Below are 25,787 nucleotides of genomic sequence, written 5' to 3' on the forward strand. Positions count from 1 at the left end.
GATTTCAATCCATATGATCTTAGGAAAGCTACTTTTTCCACTAGTTCTAGTCTCCTATGCTAAACAAGCTATGCTTACATGTACCTCTTACGTTTTATGTCGAGGATAAAATTATTATATCAAAGAGCTTGCCACATAAATGGCAGATTTCATCCTGTCATGGAAATATGCTTAGCTAGATAGTGCTCCAGACAATGTCATGTATGTTGTATAACGTAGTCCATCCATGTGGTTTAATATGGACAGGAAAATCTAATAATAATTTTTATATTGGCATTATAAAAAGACAGCCTTTCCCCTTTGTGAGAATTTTAGATGAGGAAAAAAAAATAGTGCCTTAACCAGAAGTCTGTATTAAAGACATGTAGCAGAATAAGTATTGGAAATCATCTTGTGAGAATGTGCGTATAATCTGATGACATGTGACTGATGCTGTCCTAGCCATCTTTTATCCTCCCAAGATGAATGAACAATAGAGACCATGCCTTCTTCCTGACCCTGTTATCTTTCCAATTTTAGAATATGTGGATGGAAGCGATCACTGAAATCAAAAGCTATTTCAAATGTTATTTTGATTGTTATAATTTTAAATGCAATTTTATCCCTCAAAAGGTTAAAACGTATCCAGTTTTGCTTCTAACTTATTTGAGAGCAATATGTGACTAGTTGAGTCCCTATATCCAACTCTAACAAAGAGTGACAAGAGTTTCAATTCTGTTAATGAAAAGCAAGAACCAGATCCCCCTCCCCACTTTTATGGCATCCTGGCTACATCAACAAAGGCCAAATAAAGGAGTCAGACCCTTGCTGGCAGTCTTGTTTGAGAGGTGCTCAATTACAGTGTACGTGCTCGGAATTGATAGATGAAGCCTCAAGAAGGAAGGTACGAACTCTCAGCTGTCGTGTTCTCCGGTTATCAATCTCATGTGGACCACAGTATCTTTAAAGAATTACTGTTTCACGGTATCATCAAGTACTGGGTTTTCCAATTGTTTCCTATCTCAGCAGTCCTGAAATGATGATACTTCAACAATGTTTGGCCTATGAGAATTCACCGTAAGGAAAGTGCAATGCAGGGAAGAAGTACTGTATTGACAATAAATAATCATTACTGTATTACAGATTAATTAAGTGCATGATCATCAAATATGCTTAAGCCTTACAGGAGACAGGAGTTTGAGATCAGTGGCTCTCTCCTATGATATCTCCATTATGTCTCCTTAATAATTCATTGATGCACATGGATTTTATTTTCAGTTTTTGACCCAAATAATTCAGATTATATTTGTAAGCATCTCAATATCCTTATTACAAGAGATTTTTTTTTACTCTTTTTGTCACTTATTCAACAAATTTTCTGGAGTACATAAGTGGAGTACATAAGTGTTTTACATAAGTGAACAGAGAAGGAAACTCCCACTCCTTGTGGATATTGCATTCTAACAGAAATGCAATAATAAATACCAAACACAGCACAGTAATATAAACACTGTAACAGTAACCAAAGAGAAGTCTATAGAAGGACAAAGCATATAGTAGTAGGGTAAGAGGGCAAGGGAGCTGGAAACTATGGAGCTAGTTGGGGGAGCCAGCCTCAGTGAGGTGACATTGAAGCAGACCTGGCAAAGATGCAAGAATCTTCCAGGTGACTATTTAGGGGAAGAGCATCCTATCAGGGAAACAGCCAGTACAGTCTTAAGGCAAGTCTGTGTCTGGGATGTTCCAGGAACCATAAGGAGACAAGGGTTCCTGGACCAGATTTCTTACTTTGTTCTTTCTTTTTGCACTTCGGATATTCTTTTTTACCTTTAGGGAAATTTATTTTCCCAAAAATATAAAGTGTTTGGTTTGTAAAAATAACATCTAACCATAAAATGATCATTAATCTTGATGTAAGTACTTATCTTTGCAGAAGAAGCATGGTTCCCCTGAGAATATTTAAATTTGAGAGTCCTTATACGAAGTGAAAAGAAATTTAGAGTAATGGAAAAAAAAAAAAAAGAATCAGCAGAGGAACTGCCCCTTCTTTGGAAAAACATGCTGCATGAGCTCAGTCTGCTTTCAGCCACCGTCGCCCCAAATTATCTGTTCAACATCTGCCACTCTGGGGCCATCTCAGCCTCTGAGGACAAAGACACTAAAGCTCTCTTGCTCTGCTCTAGCTGATTCTCAAGAGGAGCTGATAAGTCATTACCTCTAAGGGGTAAGTGACTCATAGGAATGAGGGTCTAATAGGAGAATTTTAGCTGACTATGGGAAATGGGAGAAATTTATATTTAGGTTGCTTCTCATTCTCACAAAGCAAAGGAACATCTGTTTTTATGACTCAAGGTGCCCTATTGGTATAAACTAACATATACTAATATATATATATAATATATATATATTATATATATGTAATATATAACTAATGTATACACATACATACAAATTATAGATTTTCAAAAACATACATATACTATATATTAAAGAAGGTAGCATACAAGACAAGATATTAAATTACATTATAGACACCTGGTCCCAACAGAGCAAGAAGAATTTAATTAAATCACAGATTTGGGAGAAACATTCAATCCTCAATTGATGGGAGAAAACGAGATGTTTCATCATACTAAGTTGAAAAAAATAGGTTCAGGTGGGCTTACACGATGTCATTAATGCATCCAGAAGGGTTGGTTTGAGATTTTATAGTAATAAATAATTTCATTAAAATTACCTTTATGAATGCTGGTGCCACCTGGGAAAGTCACAGAGTCACTGTTTCCTTCACCAGGTAATTGATATAGTCCCCTAGCAAGCCAAGGGGATGGTATATGCCTGGAATCTCTAATAATATAAAAACCCTTTTGGGGAAAAAAAATAGTCATGTCTTTAAACTTTCATGTGTGTGTGTATGTGGCAGAGAAGAAACTAATTGGAGCAGAAGGTAGCTAGAATTTTTAAGTGTAATCATTAATAGCTTCACAGTTGTGTTGATAGCATCCAACAGGGTTACCTTCTGGGGCAGAAACACAGATCACTCCTGCTGTTCTTGGAGAAGGCATGAGAAGGATATGGATTCATGTCCACAAGACCTCTTAGCAAAAAAATAAGTGCTCCTTAGAAAAATATGATCCGTTCCCAAACTCACCCTTTAACTTTCCATTGGAGGTCCTGTAAAATAGCAGTCCTGTGAAATTACTCATTGAACTGATGAAATTAAAATATTTATATTCTGCACATGCACACATGGAGGAAAATCTCACTTCAATTATAGCAGTTAAGCAGTCTGAAGTCATTTTCCCAGCTAGCATTTGGCCATTCCATTGAGATTGAAGGAATCTGGTACAATAACGGTTCTTATTAATTCACTGCTCTTCATTTTAAAAGAATATTATGATTCCTTTGTGCTGTAAATTGTTTGGGCAATACGATGGTGCGGGGCCTTGTGACTATAAAGTCGACATGCTAGGAGGACAAAGTTCTCAGGAACAATAGCTACCATTTACTGTTTGGCACTTTTTAAATGTTCTCTGTAAGATAATTTTTATTTCTGATTCACTTTTCTTTTTGTCTTTCCCAAAAGGGATTTAAGTTAATTACATTTTCTAATGTGACTTTGATATTTCAGTCCCCCCAAATCTTACAAGGAATATGCAGCCGAAATGTCATTCTCATTCTTTTATTTTCCTGGAAACTCTGATATTAAATATGGGTGTCACACTGGAAAGTTCCACCAGAAGAAAAAGTTAAACAAGGCATAAAATTTACATTAGTAACATCTCATTAACCCATCATCTAGAAAGCTTTTGTTACATGATTTTCATCATTTATAAAATTATTTTGGTGTCTCTTTTCGTCTTTTTTTTTTTTTTTTTTTTGCTTGTAGGACTGAACTTTGTTGTGCATTTATCTCCATCAAAATGTTGTAGCTGCATTTGGCATTATTCCCACCACACTCTTCTCCTTTTTTGTGAAAGGATGAAACTAGCCTAGTTTGATAATAATCATTCCTGATTACTCTCTCTGGGGAAAACAGCTTAAGAAGCACATTATTTAATTAAATACTCATAATGCCCTTTAAAACCCTCATTTTCTATAACCTGTTGATTATGAAATCAGTTAGCCTTACATGTAAAAATTTTTACTACTTTTAGTATATAGGTTTACATGCCACTGGGATAGTCATGACTGTTTAAAATGTGTGCAGCTCTTAACTTTCAAACAAAAGGTGTTCTAAAAGTTCACTGCTAAGTCAGTGTCTCGATTTGAAAAAAAAAAAAAAAAAGAAAGAAAGAAAGTGTTCTTTAATAAAAATTAGTCCTGTAAAAGATAATTGGGTACCCAGGGCAACACCAAACATAAAATAATTATAACACTTTTGCTAATAATACATCTTGTGATAATACTACTAATAATAATGAATAGCAACAACATAGTTAAGAAAATAATCAACGAAATAATATAGCTAAAATCATAGCCCCAAACTGTATTGAAGAAGAGGGCATGAGTCAAGGGGGAGGATTGCGGGCAGTTCTTCATCTGCATCACAATAATTCTGATATTCTACATTCAGGGAGCACTGGTGGGTGATTCATTCACCGGCCTTCTACCAAGGGATACTGTAGACCTGGTGTCAATACTCAGTTTTCTGTTGTTACCATACCAAACTACCACAAGCTTCATGGCTTAACACAACCTAAATCTGTCATTTCACAGTTCTGTAGGTGAGAAGTCTGAGCTGACTCATGTAGTTTCTCTGTTCTGGGTCATAGGAGGCTGAAACCCAGGTGTTGACCAGCTGGACTCCCATGAGGAGGCTGTGGGAAGAACCATGTCCAAGCTCATTCAAGATTGTTGGGAAAAAATCCAATTCTTTGGGATTGTAGGAGTGGGGCCCTTGTTTCCTTGTTGGCTGATAGGAAAGGGCTGCCCTTACCTGCCAGAGGCCTTTCTCGGTGCTTGATGTGGGCCCCTGCATCTCAGAGCCAGCAAGCGTGGAATCTTTCTCAGGCTTGGTCTCTCTCTCACTTCTCCTTCAGCCATGTTCTTCTTCTGCTTCCAGGAAGTGAATGTTCTCTACTTTTAAGGGCTCATGTGATTCGATGAAGCCTACTCAAATAATCCAGGGTAATCTCTTTATTTTAAGGTCTATAACTGTAATCACATCTGCAAGGTCCCCTTTGCCAGGGAAAGTAATACCTCCGCAGGTTCCAGGGATTAGGGTGTGGGCATCTTTGAAGGGCCACTCTTCTGCCACGAATATGACATGCTTTGAGTTGTTCTCCCAGAATTCAATCCATAGATAGGTTTTATGTTCCAAAGCACATGTACCACAAATGTCTGCCGGGACTCAAGCCCCCATCACACTGGCCTCAGATCAGAGCTGACCAGTACTCTCCTTCAGCAGTTCTTAATCTTACTACCACAGAGACACACATATTCCTTTGTGTTCCCACAGACTCAGACTCCAGCTGCTGCACTGATAAGCTATGTTGTGGCTTGTGCTTAATTTCTGAAAGTAAAAAAGTTAAATAAGTTTTATGCAGAAACAGAATGATCTGTTTCACTAACATTGTCTGACCCTTTGGCATAAATAAGAGTGTTTTAGATCACTTTAATAGAATTTCTCCCCAAAACAATTCTCTCCCATTTTTCCTTTGAGTAGAGAGTATCCTTGGCCTCTGGAGGGCTCCACTCATTCAGCAGCAGCTCTGCCTTGTAGACATGCCAGTAAACAGATGTCCTGGGAAAACTGGGGGACACCTGTGGGACAGTGATCGTCCCTGTTTAGCCTGTTTTGAAGTGTATAGTTCAAATTGATCATTGCATTTATTGAAATTTTCATATATTCCAATATAATGTGAAATGGACAGAATACATAAATCTTTTAGAAAATGAGAGTAAAGAAAAGCATTTGAGACTGGAATTATTCCAGAAATACTTCATAGGAAACTTGAACTAGAACTTAAAAAATAGTGGAGGTAGTTAACATAGAGTTTGGTTTATGCTTAGAAATGCCTTTCAAGGGGCACCTGGGTGGCCCAGTCAGTTAAGCATCTGCCTTCGGCTCAGGTCATGATCCCCGGGTCCTAGGATCCAGTCCTGCATCAGGCTCCCTGCTCAATGGAGAGTCTGCTTCTCCCTCTCCCTCTGCCCCTCCCCCTGCTCATTCTCTCTCTCTCTCTCTCTCTCTCTCTCTCTCTCTCTCAAATGAATAAATAAAATCTTTTAAAAAAATGAAATGCCTTTCAAACACCCTTTGAAAGTTATTAGGATACCAACTGCTTGCCCTAAAAATTGACAATTAAAGAAAAGTCTTCGAAAGAACTATATTTTTCAGTCATCAAAATGACTGGTCGGGAAAAACTCTTCTTTACAGAAATCTGACAGTAAATACAGAAAAAGTGATAGAATTAGAAAGTCACTATTTTGCCATATTCATGAAATAGCCGACTCAGGCAGTGGTCATCAGTGATCGAACCCATTAGTTTAAAGATTGAGGAAGAACTAGAGAAAACAACACCAAGTGAGAAAACCAGCACCTTTTCCCCTCCCGATGTAATAGGAAGCACGCTGCACCCTCCATTGTGATGTAGTCCTTCCAGAAAGTTGAACCTGAATCTAATTAAGCCTCCGTCGATAACTTCTAGCCAAGGGGAAATAAGGAGAACAAGTAGTTAAATAACACAATGATAGATCAAATGGAAATCTAGACTAAGGGATGTTTTATAGGACAAGTGACAAATTTTCTGTGCCAAGTTAATGGCACTAAAGGACTGCTGTAGATTTTTTAAAAAGAGAGAGAGACTTAGAAGGATTTAACAGATACGATGTTTGGATCTTTAGCTCTTAATTTGAACATGTCAATTATGAGAAAAGACATTCTTGAGACAATTATAAAGTGTTTATGTTGGACTGGATATTGTTAATCCATAGGTGAGGTGGTACCCCCGTGACTCTGGAAGAGAATGTCTGTGTTTTTACAGATGGCTATTACAGTATTGAGGCATGAGGGGCCCCTGGGTGGCCCAGTGGTTAAGCATCTGCCTTTGGCTCAGGTTGTGATCCTGGGGTCCTGGGATCAAGTCCCACATCGGGCTCCCCACAGGGAGCCTGCTTCTCCCTCTGCCTGTGTCTCTGCCTCTCTCTGTGTCTCTCATGAATCAATTACTAAAATCTTTATTTAAAAAAAATATTTAGGCATGAGATTACATGCTGCTGGGGTTTGCTTTATAAATCTTCAGCAAAGGAAAAAAAATGAAGCAAATGTGGCAAAACCTCAATAATTGTTCAATATAAATGATGCATATGTGGTGATTCAGTATACTATCTCCCTTTCTCCATACATTTCTTGGTTATAAAATGTTTAATGAAAAATTTCTAAATCGCTTATTCGCACTTAATTATATACCCTAAATCTGTTGATTTGTATTCTTAACAAACACGGACTGTATTATTATTGTTGTGTAGTGGTAGGAATGGGTATCCCTATTTCATTAAGTACCGTCCTTTTAAATAGTTGGTTTCTTACAGAATTGGTCTAATTTCCTTGAGTCTCTGTGCCTCAGGGCCAATATTCATTGATAAGGCTTCTTTTTTTTTTTTTTTTTGAAATTTCCATTAATAGGCAGTCTTCAATCCAAAAGAGATTGAAGTTAGTTCTGCTAACACAATCTGTATCCATTTTACCATTTCTCAAGATTTGCAGAAGCCAATCGTGTACTAATCAGGGAACAGGAATAATAATTGATCCCATTTGCTTAGCCTTGGAGAGAAGCGCAGTGATCAGTCTTAGAGGACGACCTGAATGAATCAAAGTGATGGATGCCCTGCTTGGTCACGTCTGCTGCACCTTCTCTGGATACACCAAGAGGAGGCCCAACGTCTGTTGGGAGACGCAGACCACGGTGTCCTTTGGCAGCGTGAGGTGGAGCTGCTGTCACAGGGAGATGCTTTCTTCATTTCTACAAAAACTGCAGTTCTAGTCTTATCTCTGCCTTATTCCCCCTCAAATTTAACAATGCTGATTCTAAGTGTTTGTATATTTTTTTTCCTCAATGGTTAATTACAATCCCATCCCCCTTTTAAGTTTCATTTTCCAGTCTTAAAAAAAAAAAAGGCAATTAACAAAGCGGCTTAAAGGCTAAATCATTGAGAGAAAACTCTCATTTTCTTAGGAGAGTCTGTCATTTTCTTACTTATAGTTATAATTCCTATTTTCAGAGAAAGGGCAGGAAGAGAAGGTAGCTTGATATTCAAATAATACCCTTCAAGTTGCATCCCATAAATGTCAAGTTGAGCAGAACCCATCTCCATTTTTGTAGCATGCCAGACACACCGAATCGAGATTCTTGGGGTTTCTTGTAGTGTTTCTCATTCTGTTCTATTGAGCAATTTTGTTTACAGGTAATTTTAGCTTTGGATGACGCTCTGGTTAATTCAGCTTCTGGAGCAAAGAAGGGGTAATTCCACTTAAAGGTCACCATAGAATTTTAATCATAGAGGTGAGAAAGGAAGGAAAGGCACAAGCCTCATTAGTGATATAATGGGGAAAAATTCAGTCTCAGATAAATGGTACCAGCTTCTGAAGCTTTGCTGTAAACCGGAGCAGCACTAGGAAAAAAGGTTGGATTAGAAAAGGTTAGATTAGCAGGACTTTAGGGGCACTTGTGTAGCTCAGTGGTTGAGCATCTGCCTTTGGCTCAGGTCATGATCCCAAAGTCCTGGGATCGAGTCCCGCATCAGACTCCCTGTAGGGAGCCTGCTTCTCCCTCTGCCAGTGTCTCTGCCTCTCGCCTCTCTCTCTCTGTGTCTCTTGTGAATAAATAAATAAAAATCCAAAAAAAAAAAAAAAAAGGAAAGAAAGAAATGCAGGACTTTAGACTATGTGTACATTCTTCATGATACCATTTTCCTGCCAGGTCCTCAGCAGCCTGACTGAAGGAGGACTCTGCCTACCAGCCAGTGCCGCTTGTTGCTCTTTATCCCCCTTTCTCCAGGCCCAACCAAATCATGGATTCCATATCCCAGATCTTGATACTCATTTTTAAGCAAATTCCCCTTTTATTTAAGTTTTAGTTATACTGTTACTATTTTGTACTTTAGAATATTTAACTTTATTATTTTTACTGAGGAATAATTTTCACATAATAAGATATAGACTTGGAACCTACAGTTTGATAAGTTTTGGCAGACGCATACACCTGTGTACTCCAGGCCCCATCATGATACTAGAACGTTTCCACCTGCCTAGAAAGTTCTCTCTCATGCCACTTTCCTGACTATCACTGCCTTGCAACCCAAAGGAAACCACTGACCTGATTCTATCAACTTAGATTAGTTTCACCTGTTCTAGAATTTTATAAGTAAACAGAGTAATACAGAACATACTCTTTGAAGGCTGGCGTTTTGCTTCAGCATAATATTTTGGAGCTTTGTCCATGGTGCTGAGTAATAGTCCATTGAAAAAATATACCTCAATTTATTTATCTATTTTCCAGTTCATGGGTATTGGGGATGTTTCTAGTTTCCTACTGTCAGGAATAATGCTGCTATGAATATTCTGGTATGAAGAATCTTCTAGTTTATCTATTTTTCTTCAGTCCTGCCTGGGAGCAGACTGGCTGGGTCATAGGGTAGGTAAATGTTGAAATTTATGAGAAACTATTCAACAGTTTTCCAAAGGGTTATAACTAATTTACATATCTACCAGCAAAAGGCTGTAGTTCCAGTTGCTTCATACTTACCAATATTTGATGTAGTCAGCATTTTTATTTTAATTTTATCCATTCTAGTGGGCATGTAGGGGTATGTCATTGAAGTTTCAATTTGTATTTGCTTATGATAAATGATGCTGAGTACCTTTTGTGCTTACCAGTTATTTATTACACATCTTTTTTTGTTGAATGTCTGTTCAAGTCACTTGTCTGTGTTTTTGTTGATTATTATTGAATTATATAAGTACATTATTCTGTATATAAGTCCTTAAAGATATATACCTTCTTCGTGTATAAAGGGAAGTTTTTAATTTTGGTGACGTACAATTTAACATTTATTTTGTAACTACTGTTCTCTTGCTATTATCTAAAAAAGAAAGTTGCCTCCTCGAGGACATAATGATAGTCTCCTATGTTTTCTTCCAGAAGTTTTATGATTTTGGCTTTCAGATTTGGGTTACTGACTCAGTTCAAATTAATTTTTGCATGGTGTGTGATCAGGATCAAAATTCATTTTTTTCTAAAGTTACTGAGTTTCAGAAACATTTGTGGAAAAACTTAAGATTGCTTTCCTCTCCCTGCTGAATTCCTTAAGCATCCTTGTTGAAGATCAATTGACCATATAGCTGTGGGTTATTTCTGGACTATCCTGTCCTAGTGATCTAGTTGTCTATCTTTACTACAGTCACATTTCCTCCATATTGATAGCAAATTGTTTACTAATGTGGAAATATCTCCAAAATGGACTGTTGAGTAGAAAAAGAGTGTACGGATCAATGTATATAGCACATTACCATTTTCCTGAAATGACAGAAAATAAAATAAGTTCTTGTATGTTAGAATATGCATTTTGGGGGCACCTGGGTGGCTCAGTTGGTTGAGTATCTGACTCTTGATTTCACCTCAGGTTATGATCTTGGGGTCCTGGGATCAAATCCCATGTGAGGCTTGTTGCTCAGTGGGGAGTCTGCTCGAGATTCTCTCTCCCTCTCCCACTGCCCATCCCCTCAATGTGTTCTCTCTCTCTCTCTCTCTCTCCCTCTCCCTCAAATAAATAAATACATCTTAATAAATACTACATCTGAAGCTAGTGATGTACTACTATATGTTAGCAAGTTGAACTTAATATTTTTTTAAAAAATAATATGCACTTAAAGCCCTGGAAGGATATACAAGGTATTAACAATACTAATAAGAGTAGTTACTTATGGCAGGTTGGGAGTATATGGTAACTGGGTAGATGCAGGACAAGAATATGATGAAGAATATATATGATTATATATATTCTTGTATATAAGAATTGCTATATTTTTTAACAATATTGACATAGCAGTTCATAATATCTTTAGGTGAAATTTTTCAAGCCTTGGATTTTGTTAATACCTACTTTATTTATTCAACACATATTTGTTGACTGCCTATTGTGTGTCAAGCGATCTTTGAACCCCTAGGAATATAGAGGTGAGCAAAATTGACCTATTCCTATTCCTTATGTACATTCTAGTGGAGGAAAAAGATAGTAACTGATCAACAAAGGAAACAAGTATTCATTGAAGGTGGTATGTGCTATGAATGACATAAATAGGAGAGAGACTAGCAAGGCAAACACAAGAAGGGGGGATCTGGAGAGGGACTTTCTGAGAAGATACCATATGAGCTGAGACCCAATTGCCAAGAATGATCCAGAAGCAGAATGGATTGAGGGGGCATGAAGAGATACTTTGCAGGCATAGTTAACTGCAGAGGAAGAGGCCCTGCAGGTACAAATGGCTGAGCAGACACAGGAAGCAGATAAGCAGGGTGGCAGGGCACACCATGAGTGACACAGGGTGAAATCGTGGAGGCAGGAAGCAGCTCAGGCCAGTAGAACTTTATAGGAGGTGATGAGGAACTTGGATCTTATTCTAGATGCAGGAAAGCTCTTTGAAGGAGTGAAACAATCTTACCTTAGTTTAAAAAAAAAAAAAAGTTCATCTTGTCAGGAGAAGAACAGATTAAGTAGAAGCCAGCAGTGAGAGAAGAAGAAAATCAGGAGTTAGTATCACAAAGCCAACAAATCAAAGTGTTTGGAAAAGGAGGAAGTGCCAGATTGTTCCAAATGTAAGAGAACTCTTTGCTAGATTTAGTCACATGCAAGTTCTATGGTCTGATGGGCACAATGTCTATGAGGTGGTGGGCACAGGGGACAAGACCAGAATATGCTGGAAAGTAAAAGGATTTCCTGTATTCTGTATCCCCATCCCCACTACACACTGGGTGCGCAAACACACACAGAACAAGTGAAAAGTAGAGAAGTGGACGAAAATATTTAGAAGGTTCTTTCAAATGTTCTTTAAAGGCAGAAAGAACATGGAGATGCTTTGTGTGTGTCCAGAGGGCGTATCTATGTGTTAGTTTAACACATTTGGTACCTATTCAAAATCCTAATAAGGAAAACTGCCATAGAACAGGATGTTCCTCGTGTTTTAGTGACTAAATCCCCCTGAGTAAATTTAGAAGGAGTCTATTTTTGTATAATCCCACCCTGTTGGAAGTCATATTATTGGAAGTTTCCACTGAAACTTTTTTTTTTAAATAAGTAAATGTTCCTTTCTTTTTTTTTATTTGACTTTTTTTTTAATTTTTATTTATTTATGACAGTCACAAAGAGAGAGAGAGAGAGGCAGAGACCCAGGCAGAGGGAGAAGCAGGCTCCATGCACCAGGAGCCTGACGTGGGATTCGATCCCGGGTCTCCAGGATCACGCCCTGGGCCAGAGGCAGGCGCCAAACCGCTGCGCCACCCAGGGATCCCTCCACTGAAACTTTTAATATGACTTCTCACTTACCCACAACGGCTTGACTGATTAATCCGCATTGTTAATACCTCCGTAAGGAACTGTGTGCTAATCATTGATGCTTCCCCACTAAGCAGACACCAAATGGGTGTTTCAAAGTTTGACGCTGGTGAGTGTTGGTGGAATGTATGGAATATCACTAGGACAACATGTTCAGTCAAACATATGGCTGTCATTTAAAGTTAAGGGGTTGGGGCCTGGGTTATTACTTATGAATAATAATTAAATGCAAATTTAAATATTTTTACTGCTCTATCCTTATTTTACTATTTGTCACCTCTCGAAGAGACATTTGGTCCATAAAATATTTTTTAGAGGGAAATAAAAAAGTCTTCCACAGTGAGTACCACCTCTCAAGCTGATTCTGGATGTAAAGCCTGTTTCACGATAATCCAGAGCCTTCCAAACTGTGTATTCAACTCCCTCTATTTGTACCGTCTGCTAATATGCTTGTTGTGTTTAACGATTACGGAAAATGATGGGTTCTTTTGTTGGCCTCAGTCTTACACATTCCACTTTATTTTCTCTTCTGCCTTTAATTCGTGTGTGTCCCCAGTTTTCTGCCTCTGACAGAGGCTCCAGTCCGTGCCCCCTTCTTCCGCAGCCACAATTGCAAGAAACCCAGTTGTAATCAGCAATCTGCCCCGCTGCTGAAAGCTATTAGTGCCAGTGTTGTTAATGACCTACCCGGTTGAATGTGGTGATTTAAGAGGTAGACTTATTCCTTGTCTCCCCCTAGGGCCTTGTTCTTAAATGAGATTCCCACGCTGTTTACTCCACTAGCATAAGGAGTATTAACCACTACCCACCACACTTCATATATCAACACGGTGAATTGAAGTAACAGGAAGCTTGAAAAGTATCACCACGTTCCAGGTATGAAGCCACACACCCTGAAGAAACCTGGCACCCCTAATTTCAGCCTAAGGAAGTTGGATAACCCTGCCATTTGCTTTGAAGTTATAAATATTATTTCCTTCTGGGGACTAGAGGGGGAGAGAGGTACAGTTAGATTTCTTTTAGGAACTGAACACATTAGAAGTAACCTGCAGAATCAATACCAATTACTTGCAAGCAAGGGCTGAGAAATCATTGAAGCTATAGAGTGTGCGTGCAGGTGAATGGCTTAAAACAAAGAAAATACTGGGCTGGCCCAAAACTCACAAAACAGGAGCGAAGTAGCAAAGTCCTCTCCCACTTACTTGGATGCTTTGGTAATAATTAGTTCCATCAACAATCATAGCACTTAAAAAATAAATACTGCAGCAAGTAACTCCATATAAGAAGGCTATTGTCCAGACTCCCTGGCATGACTGAGGTTTGTGTTGTCTTTTTAGGAAACATCAAGGCATTCAGAAGGTGTGTAGGGACAGCTTATCTACATAAACCAGCAAACCCTTCATTCAATATGGAAGCTTTCTGCATGCCAATGTTATGTGTTTAGTGTCTCAAGATTCTATTTAGCAGATTTTCACTTTGAGGGGCTTGCTACAGCCTTCAGAGATTTAACTGCTAGGCTCTCCTTTGTTCAAAAGATTGAAACAATGCCTTTCAAAATCCTGGAATTCTTAAGCTTGTGTTTCACACTGACCAGAAAATAGGATTTCTTCCTCTTCTTATTGTCTTCCAGTACTACATAGCACGTGTCTATGAAGACAGGGGCCCTGAAAGCTCACTCTCTAGCCAGTCATGATGGAGAGGTCCTGAGAAACTATTAGGTCTCTCTAGCTTGTTCAAGTCCATGACCGATTTCTGTTATGGGGCGTGGGGGAGGGAGAGATGCTGCAGAATTTCCTCATAGTTGACAGCCTTACTTACCACACAAGTACAGTGATAGAGAGACGATGCCTATGATTAAAGCTCATTTGAGAAGGAAAAGTTTTAGGCATGTGTGTCACCAGTATGAATAGCACAAAAGGTTATTATAGATCCCCTTGGACCATTATTTTCCTCGACTTCATTTTTGCTGTCTCTGGACATAAAATAGTAGGATTCTTAGTACTTGAAATATTTGTCTCAAAATGCAATGTCACCAAAAAAAGCCTCCTCTTACTGTCTTACTTTTTTTTTTTTAATTTCAGAGCCTCTAATTAATATTTGGTAAGTAAGAAGTAAATGTCTAGCTACACAATGCCTGAAAATGAGAGCTCTTGGTAATTGCTTGGGGGAGAACTGAAACAGGGGAAGTGTGTCACACAATCCCATAATGGCCATCAGGCACTTTCCAAATGGGAAAGGTAGATGGGGAGAAGGAAATTTTGCTTAAGGTGAGTTTGGGATGTGTCAGAGTTAGGTTGTGGGAAATTAAAGTAATTTTATCGTATGTACAAAGCACTGGTAAGTTCATTTGCTGCAGACATGGTGAAATACTCCTTGAAAAGTAATATTTTCTAAATGCAATATGCACTTCACCATTCATGTTTTTATAAATACTTTATTTATTTGTTTGTTTGTTTTGAGAGAGAGAAAGAGTGTGGGGGTGGGGAGCAGAGGGAGAGGGAGAGAATCTTAAGCAGGCTCACGACCTCAAGATCATGACCTGAGCCCAGAGCAAAAGTCAGACACTCAACCGACTGAACCACCCAGGTGCAAAGCATTACAAATATTAAGACTCAATAGTTATATTTACTTTTTCCTTTGAAATAAAAATAATTCTCATTTTAATTTCATATGTTGAGTTGTTAAAAGAACATTGGAAGAGGCAAATGGTCCATATATGTTTTTATCTCTATGAGTTTGTGCAGTTTATAGATAGACTCAGCAATGCTTTTGATGAGTGTTCTTGGTAGCCTTAGGTGGCTTGTTAATGGAGTATTGACCCAACAATTTATTGAGACAAGTCCTTCTGCTTCACTCACTGATGTGTTTCATATTATAATTACATCTAACACTTTCCTTCACAACTTAAATTAGTATAGTTGGGTGGAACTTTAAGAAAGTATATAATAAAACTATGAGTGGAATTATTAATTATGGCAAAAGTGTGTTTTGAGAAGAGAAAGAAAGGTTTGTTACTTTCTAGAATTTTCTTTCTAGAAAATTCTGAAGTGTAATGATAATCTTTAAAAAAGAACATCATGAAGGGATAAAAGATTTTTGCTGGGACATAGAAAACAACAGAAATCATGTACTTACTATGTACAAGCACACAGGCCTGATGCATTTCATCCAGCTAACAGGAGAAAATAAGTGTGCAGAAAATCTGAATGAGACACGGCAGCTGGCAAACAAGGGGCAGAGGTTAGGCACTATCTGAGAAGGTGTGGTGTGGGCAGCACAGAACTCTTCTCCCTAGAGAAGCCAAGAAAGACTTTCTGGAGAGATGGCTTTGAAAGGAGTTTTGAAAATGAGATGTAAAATATGAGGAAAAGTCTAGAAAAAGCAAAGGTTTTTGTATGGTGGACATTTTGATTTCAGCTCCTGGCTTTCATAGAACCCTGAGGCCAGACGGGAGGGGCATGTCATCTCAGGCCAAGAAGCTGTAGGTGTTCTCTACAAGCCTGGCAGTGGAATGCCATCAAAGGTTTACAAGCTGGGAACTATAATAATGAGTTCCATAAAGAACAACGTGGCAATCATGTGCTGGATGGACTCAGAGAAAGACCAAAGCCAGGAAAACTAAGAAAATGTTTTAACACTAATAAAAAATGATTAATTGAACATTCTACCTGAGATTTCTAATAAAAAATAAAGAATGGAATACAAAAGGAAATCACAAATCCAGTTCAACAAAGATTTAAAATTTGTAAGTGATGTGATAATCCTATTACTCATCCAATTGTTAGGAATCCATTAATTCTGAGTCTATAATTGGAACATTTCTAGAATTCTGCATTTTATTTGACTTTAGTTTAACTTAAAGATTCTCTTAAGTGTCAACCAATCAATTTGATTGTGATTAAGAATTTCTTCTTAATTTGTAGTTTAATATTGACTGGAGAATGGAAGCTGGAAAGCTGTAGCCCATGTTCTACATTCGGTCCATATACACAACAAATTCAAATTTGATGACTCTAAAACAACCATTTGGTGTTTGCACTCCCAGTTTCTCATCTAGTACTTTATCAATGAGACTTCCAACCCAAATCACTGACCAGTATGTCCAACAATCTTCTTTAACACATGGAAAACTCTCAGGTGAATGGAAATTGCTTGCATTTTTTTTCTCAAATGATAAACAAATGTGTAGGAAAGATATTTATAATAATCACATGGCAAAGTGGATATGACTTTTCATTATAGTAAAATTGGATGAATCCACTTGATTCTTCCAACTGTTATTATCTTATTAAAAAAAAAAACTAGAAAATACTTCTAACTGGATATGTCCTTCAAGTAAAAACTGAAGAAATTTTAAGGGCCAACGTCCTCGTCAGTGATAAATCCAATTTCTATTGATGCAAATATCCTGGTGCCAAATATTTTCTTCATTTGGCCCATACTTGGTGGGTAAGTGGGTAAAACGAAGACTTCTGAATCAACCTGACTACTCCCTGAATCCTATCAAGGCTTACATAGCAGCAAGGCTTTGTCAATCCACCTAACCTGTGGGAAATAAACTCATCTGTTGATTGTATAAATTGTACACAGTAAACGTGGTGTGCTTAGCACAGAGCCTGGCACATGGTAGAGGCTTAATAATGATTTGTTGAGTAAATGAATATTTTTACTCTATACGAAGTGGGCCATGAGATTTACTCACAAATTACATGGTAAAACTTCTCAAGTGCTGACCTCTGTGTCACTGATGAATGAGAGGAGAGTTGAAAGAAAAGGGAGAAATGGGTGAATATGGTACACCCAATGAAGATGGGAAGATGTGATTTCTGGGTACAACCCTGGAAGACAGGTGCATTCTAGAGTTTCGCTTACTGATACTTATTTCCTACAGAGTCATACTCACGTGAGAGCCTGGCCATCCAGACCCAAGGCGAATGCAGGTTTTAGGGAACAGACAAAACTGGATTTAAGTCCAGTTTGGTTTACTCCCTAGTGGAGTAAACTTAAACATTCCATTTAAAATTTCTGAGCTTCAATTTCCTCATTTATAATGTGAATCTCATAGGGGTGTTATAAGAAATGATGGATTACTGTATCCTTCCATTCTATGTCACATGCCCATTTCACATTTTAATTGGGATGATTCTTAAAATCAGTGCTATGTCCACTTTGAGGGGAAAAAGTGGCACATAAAATGATGGGGCATCCTACAATAAATGGAACCTTAATTTGATGAAATACAGGAAGGTAATAAAGGCAAAGTGCTTCCCACAACATCTGGGATATAATAAACAAAAAACAAACAGTCTGGAAGGGGATGCTCAGTGCTGCTGTTGTTGCACTCTGCTACATCACATAGAAAAAACATCCCTTTCCTCATAAATGCTCACTGACACTCCAGCTCATATTAATGCCAACCAGATCACATTTTTGCAGAAGAGTAATTAAAGTCTTAAATGTCCTGGTTTCTCTAATCGTCTAAAATATCGTAACTTTTCAATGTAAAACAATAAAGTCCGTCCATGAGTACTGAGGGTCTGTGATGTGCTGAGCACTCTACTAGGCACACACTTCTATCATTTTTTTAATTTGACTTTAATATGATTTACCATCACCACCACCAACAGCACCATATGGCAGTTTCCCCATTTCCTCTAAAATAATTTACTGAGGCTTTAGTGTATCCAACTGACTGAACTCTCTATACTGAATTTTTCTCAAGGTTTCTTCAGGACATCAGAAAATAATGGAGATTTTTTTTCAGGTGGCCCTCTACCAACTGGATATGAAATTGGATCAGCTGGAGGCAAGAGCAGATGGGGTTGAGCAACAGATGGAAAGATCTTGTTTAGGATATGCAGAATCATCCTGGCAAAATCAATCATACCACAGGAGTTAGTTTCAGTTTGGTTGAAGAAAATGAAATGAAGTAGACAATTGAGTTCCTGAGAAATGAATAAGGGCTCATACTCTAGAAATAGTCTTGATTAAGTGTCAATAAGACAGATGAGCTAATGATACTGAATTAGAAGTCTAAACTGTCATGCTTCTCAATGATTTAAGCTCTCGTTATTTCATACTTACTATGTGCCAGGCACTTTACATACATACCTCATTCAGCCCTCTCAAAAGCCCCACGAGACAGGCATCTTTCCCATTTTACAGAGGATGAATTGAAGCAGTAGGTTAATTGCTTCAGGTTACATTAGTCTAGGTGACAGAGCCAGGATTGGTGCTTGTCTGACTCCAGAACCTGCACAAACCATGACCTCTACTAGACTGCTTTCCGGTGTTAATTGGTGTTTGTACAAGAAAAAGTTAGAAGAGCAAATGGTCAGTTTGGAGGAGTCCTTGGGTCCTCTCCACAGTAACAATTAGAACAGACCTACAACAATTTGAATGACCTTTGTGGCATCTGGCCTGAATCCTAGCAGGAAACACATGACCCCCAGAGAAGGAGAGGCTCACAGGGACCATGCACCAGCTGTGGTGAATCACATGGACTCCCTATAGAAGCTTCACATCTGCTTCCCCCTAGAAGGTCCCCAGAATCCTGGAGCCATACTGAAGTGTGGCTTGGACCCAAAGAGCCCCAGGTACCCATTCATATCCAAACACACTATGATGAATCCTGCTTCCCCTTAGGGCATTCACCAAATGTGTGCCTCTGAGTTGGTGAGTAAGATTTGGAGTACCCACTTCCTTCACAACTGTAGATAAGCCACAAAGAAGAAAAATTCATTTCAGCCCAAATCTGTGCTGGCTCTAACTTTGAAGCAAGACTGAGAAGTGGAAGGGAATTATTAATTGACTGCCTACTACTGCCAGGCACTGTGCAGACCATATACTTGGGTGGAAGGAGGAAAGATAAGGCTAAACAGCAGCTGGACAAATGTCTGTCAGGTGCCATGTTCTTTATGTGTCATTTCATTTCCTACAGATTCTCTCATGTCACCAAGTCCCTGTTGACTATGAGGCCACATTGTCTGCTCAGCCAGAGATTCAAGAAGCTGATACTGGTTTTGATTAAGCAGAACATAAGCCCACTTTCTGAGAAGAATAATAGAAATGGCAAGCATATTCCCTTAAGGAAGCAAATTTATTTGTCCAACCTATTTTCCTCAAACAAAACAAGATTTTGCCATTTCTATTAAAACAATAGAATGAAAAAAATTAAATAAAAATAAGATAAAACAATAGAATGTATGTCTTGCTGTCCATACACAAATATCAAAAAAATCTTTGAGCCTTCAAGAAGGTAGAGGAATTCATTAAGCATAAGAATGAGGAATCTCAGGGTGCCCGGGTGGCTCAGTTGGTTAGGCGTCTCTCAGTTTTAGCTCAAGTCATGATCTTGGGTTCCTGGGATCAAGCTCTACATTGGGCTCCACACTCGGGCGGAATCTGCTTGAGGATTCTCTCCTTCCCCCTTTGCCCCTCCCTCCTCAATAAATAAATAAATCTTTTAAAAAAAATGAAAAATCTCTTCAGATGCAACCATGCCTGGTAGTATGAAAATAATGAATGCCTGTTAGGAACAAACATGAATTAAAGTTATAGGTGTAATGCACTGTAGGCATTAAATTAATAATAAATGACAACTAATGGATTGCTTTAAAACAATGGGACTATGAATATTCAAGACATATATTTCCACTTAAGAAAAAAAGATATCAAAATGTACCATTGAACTTGTATTCTGGAACACTAAAAACAATTATATACCTTGAAAATACACACATACTGAAGAAATAGAATCTAAAATAGAACTTCATGAATTTTGTGACACACAGTTTTTCATATTGTAATAATTCTGAAATTGGGATGTGTCTTAATTGCAATGACATTTTATGGTCACTTTCAGCCAGGTGGCAGTTTGATGTAGCAAGCATCGCTTACAAACAGGTAAACATCAAACCTTATCAGCATCTTGCAAGAAAATTCCAGACAAAATAATGAAGCGCTCTTGTTATCCCCAGGAACCAATTGTCTGGGGATAGGAAGGGTGAAATGGTGCATTAGATGTGTTTAACAACATTTTAGAAGCAAAAGTAAGAAGTTGTGTGCCATTGCAAAATGATTTAAGAGCCCAGCACCAAAGAATTTTAGTTGTGTAGTGTATTTGTTTAAGAGTTATTACATAACCTTATCTGCTGATGGCATAGAGATTTCTATTTTAAAACTTGCCATTTTTTAAAAAAAGGACATTAATTGTTGAGTCAAAAGGTGACTCAAATAGACTTCAAGTGAGTTTAGACTTAAGCAAGTTTCAGAAACAGCTTACCAATTTATTGTGCTTATTTTTTATGCGTGTGCAAGAAACGATTGTAAAAATCTAGAATACTTAAATTAATTCAAAAAGAGATCTTTCAATAAGTACAAATTTTTCAAGTGATACAATGTATCACATCTGTGGATGTGGTGGTATGTATCTTAGCTTTTCACAAAACAGATCTAACTGCTCACATCAGACATGATGAAATGAGGTTCATCAAAGGGTGTAAGAATGTTAGGAGATGGTCTTCAAATCCAGAACATATGGTACAGAAGAAATCAGTGCCAGCCTGGAAGTTTCTAGAGATTCTTGGTTTGGTTGTTTAATTAACTGGCTGAGCAACCTTGAGCAAGTCACTTAGTCTCCCTGGACCCTATCTGTGAAACAGGGAGCTGTGCTAAGTAATTTCTGAGCACTGGAGAATCGACATCAGGAAACAGCTGAATCTGTCAGAAAAATAGAATCTACTCTGCATATTCCAAGGAGAAAGGCACTTAATGTAGGGTATTAGATGCTTAGAAAAATGGTGGGAAGTCTGATATAACTCACCACTACTGTCTCTTAGCTTCTCCACCGGTCGCCATGGAATTAGACACTGTCCCCCATGCCAGGAATTGCAGGAAACATCCACCTGTGGTCCCAGCTGCCTGCAGCATCCTCAAGGGGACTTCTAAAGGATATGACAAAATCTTGCATGTCCCAAACCCACACATCTACAGACCACTGCCCATACATATATCTCTTTCCCACCCTTCAGATCTCACACAGGGGCTTCTTGCTAGTGGCATCTAAAGTGGAACTCTGGCATCAAGGGACTTGGGGAAACATGTTCCCACACTGCCAGTCCTGTGCGATGTGGAGAGCACAGAGGGAGACGGGATTTGTGTTAAGGCACCACATAAGTGTCTGATACCCCAGCTGGGGAGCTAGGGGCTCTGGTGGCAATGCAGGTGTACAAGAAGTAAGGGACTGTGTAGAGACACAGTCAGACATCATGGGGAAGAAGGCCCATATCTGAATGATGCTTCAAAGGAAAAATTGAAAGATTGACTGTGGATTGCCCTTTCCATTCACATAGCAAGTCAATATAATCTATAAATCAAGTCTCTTTAACTCTTCTACCGGCTGTCATGTCCTTCTTCCCTGGCTTTCCTCTAACAGGAACAATACCCCTGCCCCCTCTTAGTGCAACAAGAATGATTTGCTAGCAGAAGCTCTGTGAATCAGCCTTTGCACTGAACATGTTATATTGTTTGGGAACCTGGCTAAATTTTTCTATAACTGCTTTGAAAGTGATTTCCATTTAGAGCTAGGTGGAACAAATTTGTGCTGCTGGCTAAATCTTCTTTTTCTTTTTCTATGAACAGAATCTCATAAAAAGGACTATTGCTCTTTTGTACTTTTCTGTGATGCATTTTTGTGTTGGGGTCTATGAAGGAAGCCATCTAAAAATATATTGAGTGTTGTGAAAATATCCTCATAATTCTGCCAGAATTCAACTTTTTAAAAGTTGTCTTTTTTCTCCCTTTGTGCCTCTTTTTCAATTATTTCTTTCCCTTTGGTACACTGCCAGATTAATATTTCTGGGTCTTTCATAGGCCCCTACAGTGGCTGAAAGGACCCATCTCCCACCTGTGAGGGCCTCATTAAACTCCAGCAGTTTGATGACTGCATGAACTCAAGCACAGACACAGGGAGAGATGATCACTTTCAATAGAAAACCTAACATCACCAGTAGTTGGAATTCTAAATACTTTTTATGACAAGTATAATAGGCATTCCTCATGCTCTGTTTTGTGTCTGTATCTATGTTATGTTATACCAGACCCCGGCTAATAAAAATGCTGCTGTCTAGTTAGTAAGGGTTTTAGCTTATTTCAACAACATCTTAGTGTTGTTGAGCTATGTTTATCTTGAACTCTACAGAGGTGCTTGTTTTCATTGTAATTTAGCTGAATCAGAGACCTAGCTCTCTGCTTGCTCACAACCCTAACTAATTCATGTTTCTTTAACTTTACGTATCAAACTAACTTCACCTGAGGCTTGATCCTCTAATGAGGACAAGAAAAGACTTACCCCATATACCATACTGTTTCGTTCCCCAATTATTTGTCTCTATTCATGGATTTGGCAAGCCACAGTCTAGAACTGATCAGCCAGGACATGCTGTAGGCATCCAGCTATTGGGGTGAGGGAGGACCCTACTAGAGATATGTTCTCATTGACTCAGAGGGAAGATTGCAAATATTTTAGACCAGGACGACAAGAGACCCTAAAGCCAGCATGGGCTAGGAGAAATGAGCAGAACTAGAGTCATGATGTTAGAGAGTCATAGAAGAAGTGTTTAGAGGTATAACAGGGACAGATCAAGTGTAACTCCTCATTCTAAGAGCCCATATACCATATAGTGGCCCGACCAGGATGAGACCCACATCTCACAACCAGCCAGTCTAATGCTTGCCTCAGTAGCTGCTATTCTGTTTAGTGGTTGTGAATGGATGTGAAAAATTGATGTGAATACTGTAAGAAAGAAGATAGCTGTAACTTCCAAGTCCAATAACCTGTTTTTAATATTTTAATATTAACATTGTTTTATATAGCTTGAATTATGGCCGCTAGAAAGATAGGTCTAAGTCTTAAAGCTCAGTACCTGTGAATGTGGAAATAGGGTTTTTGCAAATGCAATTAAGTCAGGGATCTTGGGATGAGATTTTCCTGCATTCAGAGTCCACCCTAAATCCAAAGACTGCTATCATTATAAGAAAAAGGAGAGGGAGACATGGCATATAAAGACGTTGAGAAGAAGACCACAAGAAGATCTAAAGAACGCCAGGAGCCACCAAAAGTTAGACGAGGCAAGGAACACTTTCCCCCAGTGTCTTCAGAGGGAATGCAGCCCTACTGGCACCTTGATTTCTGATTTCTAGCCTCCAGAGCCGAGAGAGAACACATCTCTATGGCTTTCAGCTACCAGGTTTATGGAAATCTGTTACAGTAGTCCCAGCAAACTCACACAATTACGAAAGAGTCCAATCTAAAGAGCAATCTGGGAAGAAGACTTAATCATTCCAATAGCTATTTTTATGTTTATTTTTACAAGGTATACCTCAAATGACATTACTTTGAACTTCTGTAGTAGGAAGGACTGTACACATAAAGGTTCCCCCTAGATGCTTTTAGCCCAAAGTCTACACTGAACATTCCCTCAAAGGCCCCACCTGCCTTCCCACTCCACACCCTTCCTCCACTATTGTAGCCACTGGTCTTCTCTCCGTTCCTGGAACATGCCAGATCTGCTCCTGCCTCAGCTTTGGTGCATACTCTTCTCCTGCTTGTTCAATCCCTTCCTCACCTTGCACCTCCTTCCCCGGCCTGAAATCAGCCCCAAAGTAGTACCTTCAGGGAAGACTCTGCTGACTCTCTAGTAGGTCAGTTGCCCCCTCCCAAGTCTTAGAGAAGATCTCCCAATGCCTTTCCTTCTCTACATGGAATTATCACTGTTCGCAATTCTATGTTTATGACATTACTAGATTTTTTTTTGTGCCATTCCCACTAGACTGTAGCTTCATGAGGGCAGGCATAGGGCTCTTTGCTCATTGTTACATTCCAATAGCAGCAGGGTCCCTGGCAGATTCAGGTTCTCATGGTAAATAAATGAATAGTGATATTTAGTCTTGGATGAAGCAGGGCCCATTGCTTACACTTGAAGCTGTCTATTATTCACACAGCTGTCTTGTTGTCCACATAGAAAATGGAAACTGTAGGAAAACCAGTACATAGCACTCCAAAATTAACTTATTTTCACAACATCTTAATTTTCCTCTGTGAATTTCTAAACAGATGAAAGTACCGCTCTCACTCAGAAGCATTGCAGAAATCAGTAAACATACCCCAAAGGGCCTTACACCTGTTACCACCTCTTCACTTTGTCATTGACTCTCATGGATAGGTCAGTTTGCCTTAATTATCTTTATTCATCTGTGTAATCAATAAACATTTGTTGAGTACGTAATAGTTTCTAAAGATTGTATTCCAAAATATTCTTGAATCTGTAGGAGAGGAAAGAAGATGAGAGCAGTAGCTCTGGTGGGAATGGTGGCAGTGGGGTTTCCAGGGCACTTATAAAGGATGGAAGGGGGGATCAAAATGATTATTTTTAGAGACTCCTGAGGGGAGTCTTAATGAGTGGGAGAAAATGGGTAAAAAACATAAAGATTGGTCTAGGGCAGGGTTTCTCATCCTTGGCATTCTGGATGGGATAGCTCTTTGTTGTGAGGCTCTATGCTGTCATTTTAGGATGTTATTAACATCCCTGGCCTCTGCTCATGAAATGTCAGTGTGACTGCCAAAAAGCCTCCTGACATTGCCAAATATCCCCTGGAATGCATCCTTCCTTGCTGTTGAGACCCACTAGTCTAGGGAGCTGGAAGGAGCCTATCTAAGGCAGGGAGTGGGCACCTGGGTGGCTCAGCGGTTGAGCATCCGCCTTCAGCCCAGGACATGATCCCCGGAGTCCTGGGATCGAGTCTAACATAAGGCTCCTCTAAGGGAACCGGCTTCTCCCTCTGCCTATGTCTCTGCCTCTCTCTCTCTCTCTCTCTGTGTGTGTGTGTGTGTCTTTCATGAATGAATAAATAAAATCTTTTAAAAAATATAAAAAATAAAGGTAGGGAGTATCTGACTTACTATAAGCATTTCCATATAGCTCTTGAGAAAAGTGTTTAGATGGTAGAGCAAGGAGGAGGGAAAATGTAATACACGGGTCTTACACAAAGGCTTTGTGTGTTAGGCTAAAGAGTCTGGAACTTCATCCTGAAAGTTCTTGTAAAGAACTGAGGGATTTTACGTAAGAAAGGAATATGGGCTAATTTGTGTTTAAGGAAAATCACTCTGATCACAGTGGAAAAGATGAATGGAATGAGGATCAGATGACAGCTATAACCCAGGAGAGTAGTGATGAGTGAGAACAGAGAACAGG

The 25,787-nt window shown here is 38.9% G+C and overlaps 1 protein-coding gene and 1 long non-coding RNA gene across 7 annotated transcripts in view; both read left to right on the forward strand.

Moving 5' to 3' along the window:
• The window catches only part of CNTNAP2 (contactin associated protein 2), a 1,978,697-nt gene that overhangs the window by 1,472,782 nt on the left and 480,128 nt on the right, over positions 1-25,787 (forward strand). The gene's annotated exons all lie outside the window — the stretch shown is intronic.
• Positions 811-19,671, forward strand: LOC144285054 (uncharacterized). The gene is made up of 3 exons (XR_013353458.1): positions 811-883; positions 1,913-2,203; positions 18,299-19,671. It is a non-coding gene; the product is annotated as an uncharacterized LOC144285054 (long non-coding RNA).

Source organism: Canis aureus, chromosome 15 (genome assembly GCF_053574225.1).
Source record: "Canis aureus isolate CA01 chromosome 15, VMU_Caureus_v.1.0, whole genome shotgun sequence".
Lineage (NCBI taxonomy): Eukaryota > Metazoa > Chordata > Mammalia > Carnivora > Canidae > Canis > Canis aureus.